Raw genomic sequence first — 6,000 nt, forward strand, 5'->3', positions numbered from 1 at the left:
CAGCCCAGGTCTGCATCCTATCAATGTCATGATGTAACCTACAGCAACCTTCTACACTGTCCGGGCAGGCACGGTAGTGTAGCTGTTAGCGTAACACTTTACAGCGCCAGCGACCCGGGTTCAATTCCGGCCACTGTCTGTAAGGAGTTTGTACGTTCTCCCCGTGTCTACGTGGGTTTCTCCCGGGTGCTCCGGTTTCCTCCCACGTTCCAAAGACGTACAGGTTAGGAAGTTGTGGGCATGCCATGTTGGCGCCGGAAGCGTGGTGACACTTGCGGGCTGCCCCCAGAACACATTACGCAAAAAGATGCATTTCACTGTGCTTTTCGATGTACATGTGACTAATAAAAATATCTTATCTCTTATCTTATCCACAACACCACCAACCTTTGTGTCATCTGCAAACTTACTTACCCAACCTTCTACATCCTTATCCAAGTCATTTATAAAAATCACAAAGAGCAGGGGTCCCAGAACAGATCCCTGCAGAACACCACTGGTCACTGACCTCCAGACAGAATATGCTCCATCTACCACCACCCTCTGTCTTCTATGGGTGAGCCAATTCTGAATCCACACAGCCAGGTTTCCCTGGATCCCATGCCGCCTGACTTTCTGAATGAGCTTTCCATTAGGAACCTTGTTAATTGCCTTACTAAATCCATGTACAACATATCCACTGCTCTACCTTCATCAATGTGCTTTGTCACATCCTCATAGAATTCAATCAGGCTTGTGAGGCATGACTTGCGCCTCACAAAGCCATGCTGACTGTCCCTAATCAGCCTATGCTTCTCCAAATGCCCATACATCCTGTCTCTAAGATCTTCCCCAGTAATTTGCCCACCACTGAAGTAAGATTCACTGCTCTGTAATTCTCAGGGTTATCCCTACTCCCTTTCTTGAACAAAGGAACAACATTTGCCACCCTCCAATCATCTGGCACTACTCCTGTGGCCGGTGAGGACGCAAAGATCATCGCCAAGAATACAGCAATCTCTTCCCTCGTTTCCCATAATAACCTTGGATATATCACATCTGGCCCCAGTGAATGTTTTTCAGAAGTTCCAGCACAGCCTCTTTCCTCACGTTGACATGCCCCAGCGCTGACACTATTATAAGGACAAAAGTGAAATCAGAAGCATGCAAAGTCAATGCAAGAAACCATCAGCTGTTCAACATAGATCTGTGGCAGAACATAAGAATTCATGCTATGTTTCATAGTGACTCCTGATGCGTCAACAAATACTGCCCCCTGGTGTTATTTCATATATTGTCCTCTGCTGCAACATTAGACTCCAGGCCAGATTGTCAGGCCTGTTGTTTGTTGGGTTCTAACTTAAGGTTGCAGCCGCAGCATGTGCAGCTCTTCAAACCTTGGCGATGATCTTTGCGTCCTCACTGGCCACAGGAACCTGTCAAAATATATGTCCCAACTGGGCTCCTGGATTGCACTGGTCCCATTGTGTGCGCTGGTGATGTCCGCCTCAAAGACACTCCCAATCTGCCCTCAACAAGAGCCTACAGCCCAGCCAGAGTCACCCACATCCAGAGAAGGGCTAAAAATAATTATACACTGTCCCTTAGTCTTGTACTATATGTGCGCTGATCTTACATTATATATGGTCCTCTGGTAATGTACATTGTACATAAGATTTCTTTATTAGTCACATGTACATCGAAACACACAGTAAAATGCATCTTCTGCGTAGAGTGTTCTGGGGGCAGACCACAAGTGTCGTCACGCTTCCGGCACCAACATAGCATGCCCACAACTTCCTACGTACGTCTTTGGAATGTGGGAGGAAACCGAAGCACCCAGAGGAAACCCATGCAAACACAGAGAGAACGTACAAACTCCTGACAGACACCGGCCGAAATTGAACCCGGGTCGCTGGCGCTGTAATAGTGTCACGTTAACCTACATGACCCTCAGGTATTATTCTTCACTTCTTGGGCAGTCCCTCGGAGTCAACAGAGACCTGCTTCCACGGCAATTCTAATGCTTCAAATGTGGCTATGGAGGCTAATGCGGAGACCACAGACCAGTTCAATTGATTGCTTATGGTTTGGCTCAAATTCCCCTTTCTCCTCTCCTCATGTTGTTCAATTCTTGCTTCCTCATTTTCAATTCATACGTCCTGCAACTCTCATCACAGAAGTACATGAAAAATAAATGTAACTCAGTGTGAGATGATCTGCTCTAACAAATCTTGAGTCGATGGAGAGATAAGATACTGCAAAAGATGGAATCTGGAGCTAAAAGCAAAGTGCTGGAGGAACTCAGGCAGCATCCGTGGGAGGAAGGAATTTCGACATTTCGGCTCGAGACCCTGCGTCAGGACTGAGAGTGGAGAGGAAAGGTAGCTGGTATAAAGAGGAGAGGGGGAAGGGTGGGACAAGGGCCAGTAGGTGATAGGTGAGGAGAGGTGAACGATGATGGACAGGTGGAGGTAGTTGGTGTGTTGACAGACAGAAGCAGGTGGGAGATAGGTGGAGGCAGACGGAGGAAAAAAATGCAGGGGTATCCAGGTGAGGGGAGGGGAGGCTGAAGGTGGAGACAGCTGGAGGGTGATAAGCAGGGACACAAAGGCTACCAGCGCTGGAATATGATAAGGGAACCATAAGGGAAGAAAGGAAAGACAGATGGAACCAGATATGGGTGGGGATCCGGTGGGTGAAATGTGTGGGTAGTGGGTGGATGGAACCAGGAGGGGAAGGGGGACAAAAATGGGTGATGGGGGTGGGAGTTGGAGGGATGGAGATGGGGACATATAGGGAAGAGAACAAAAATGGGTTGGCCAGAAATGGATCGGAAGGAGAAAGAGAGGGGGGAACACATGAGTTAGGGGTTACCTGAAACTAGAGAATTCAATATTCATACCATCGGGTTGTGGATCACCCGGGCGGAACATGAGGTGTTGTTCCTCTTGTTTATGCTCTGCAAAATGGTCACTTAGTCTGTGCTTAGTCTTACCAATTAGAGGAGGCCACGTTGGGAGCATCGAATGTGGCCTCTTCTACATTGCAAATGTTGGAGGAGGTGCACGTGAATCCCTGTCTCACCTGGAAGGGCTGTTTAGGTCCTGGAAATGGTATTGGTATTGGTTTATTATTGTCACTTGTACCGAGGAGCAGTGAAAAACTTGTCTTGCATATCGATCGTACAGGTCAATTCATTACACAGTGCACCGACGTAGTACAAGGTAAAACAATAACAGATTGTTGAATAAAGTTTAACAGCTACATAGAAAGTGCAGTGCAGGTAGACAATAAGGTGCAAGGTCATAACAGGTAGATTGTAAGGTCAAGTGTCCATCTTATCGTACTAGACGCCTTATCATCCCTGGACCTTGGTGAGGGTAGAGGTGTAGGGACGGATGTTGCAGCTCCAGGGGAACGTGCCAGGGGTCAGGGAGGGTGGGGCTGGGGGGAAGGTGGATCCATCACTGCTCGTCCCATTGTTGTTCCCGTTCCCTGACTCTAGATCCCCATCACCGATAAACTTCATCCACCATATCCCCTTCCCCCTTCCTGCTTCCTTCTTCCTTCAACTCTCCCTAATGGTTCCCGTTATCAGTTTCCCTACATATCAGATTCCAGTATTTGTAGCCTTTGTGTCCGACCTTATCACCCTCCAGCACCTTCACCCTTCCCTCCCACTACTTGGCTCTATCTGTCCTTTCCCACCTACCTGTGTCTTCCAACTCCCACCCCTCCTCCTCCCCCTGACCATCATCCCTCACCCCTCCTCGGTCTGCCAATCACCTGCAGGCCCTGGTCTCACCTCTCCCCCTCCCCTCTTTATACCAGCCGTCTCCCCTCTCCACTCTCAGTCCTGATGCAGGGTCTCAACCTGAAACATCGACAGCTCCTTCCCTTCCACAGATGCTGCTTGACTCATTGGGTTCCTCCAGCAGATTGTTTTTAACCCTGAGTCAATGTTTATCAGAAGTTCTCAAAACTTAATTTCAACAAGCTTTATATGTATTTATTTTGTTCTTCCATGGGATGAGGAAGCTGCTGACTATGATGCAAAATTAAAATCAGCTGTATTACAATCATTCCAAATTAAATGTAAATAAAATAAAAACAAAAAATGTTGAAAATATTCAGCAGGTCACACAGCATCTGTGGGGAGAGAAGAAGGGCTAATATGATTTTTCAAAACTAATTTGTTTTCTCTCTTTCCAGTCTGATTCAAGTCCTTTAACCTGAAATGGTAACTCTGTTCCCCTTCTACAGATGCTGCCTGATATTGACTATTTATAGCATCTTCTGTTTTTATTTCAGGTTTTGAGCACTTGCAGTTTTTGTTTGTTGTTCTTAAGTTATAAATGCAAGCTTGCTGAGTTACATGCAAGCATAAACCAATCACCCTTGTACGTCTTCTCAGTGCCCACTCTCTGTATCTTGCCACATCGAGTACAGAGACACATAGAGAGCAGGCACTCCAGACTGAGAAACAGTCTGCAGATGTCCTCAGAGAATGTTAGTAAAAAGTTTAACTTGCATTCATATCTCTGCAGCATCATGGATTGGAGAACAGAATTGTGGAAGAGAAAGCAGACATGGTTTTTGAGGCCTAAGAACTTAACTAGCTTGAGAAGATGACCGAGACATCCACTGTTACTCCTTGCTAGGCTCATGACAACCACCTTATCTCATCTCTTTCGTGTTGTATGCCTATTTTTTATAAATTTTTATTCTGATATTAAAGACAAGGCATCATCTCTCCATAAACTAATCAGCTGCATTTTTCTGTGGCCACTTTCAGTAACAGAGAGACACAGCACAGAAACAGGCCCTTCGGCCCACAGGATCCGTGCTGACCACCATGCCCCACCCAATCACACTAATGCTACACTAACCCATCTTATTCTCCACACACTCACATTAACTCCCCTTCAGATTCCACCACCCAATATGCATTAGGGGGAATCTACAGTGGCCAATTAACCTGTCAACCCACCCACCTTTGGAATGTAGGAGAGAACCAGAGGAAACCCATGAGGTCCCAGGGAGAATGTGCAAACTCTACATAGACAGCACCAAAGGTCAGGATTGAACCCAGTTCGGTGGAGCTGTGAAGCAGAAGCTCTACCAGATGTGTCACTGTGCTGCTGTACTTTGTGGTGAGGCAGTGTCCAGAGTTTACAATATTTATCACCTAAATACTTTATGGTTGCACAACGGTGAAGAAACTTAGTGTTTTCTCAATGTGAATGTACTTCAACTAAAAATGAATGGCTGCGCTTGACATCCTGCAACCTTTGGAGTAAATTTTTTTACCCCACTATGTCTAGATGGTATGAGGACAAGGGAGACTGTCGATACTGAAATCTGGAACAAAAAACAGAGCATTGGAAGAATTTAGCACGTCAGGCAGCATCTGTGGAGACAAATGACATATGTCAACATTTCAGGTTGAGATCCTACATCAGGACATATATCCTTCACCTCCATAGATACTGCTTGACACATTGAGTTCTTCCAGCACTCTGTTTTTTTGTGTCTAGACCATACTCTGGCAGAGAGGATCACACAAGCATTACAGAATCCATCTGATATTCAGTTCATTCATTGCAATTGGGCTGGTTCTATAAAGGACATAGGATTGTCCACCCTAAAAGCATGTATCAATTTAACACCTGTGACACTCGTTTACTGTCAAATTCAAAACACTACTAAGATAAGTGGTTTCAAATACCTAGAGACTGTGAAGGGGTTAAAACTTCCCCCACATATTTGGTTACGTGTCTATTTTAGATTCATTGGTGGGAACCATTTCTAATGTTAAATAAGCATCAGAAAATGAGAACAATCTGTAGTTCCTGTGCTCTCCCATCCTATAAAAGACACAATTTTAGTTGGTTAGGTAAAACCCTATTGAATGTATCGAATTAGCCCTTTTAATGCCTGAAATGCTTCATAGAAGTGTTCTCAGGCAGAGTAAGTCCCACAGCTAAGTGAAACAGAAATAGGCCTAATACCCAAAAT

This window comes from Pristis pectinata, chromosome 5, assembly GCF_009764475.1.
Source record: "Pristis pectinata isolate sPriPec2 chromosome 5, sPriPec2.1.pri, whole genome shotgun sequence".
NCBI classification, from domain to species: Eukaryota; Metazoa; Chordata; class Chondrichthyes; order Rhinopristiformes; family Pristidae; genus Pristis; species Pristis pectinata.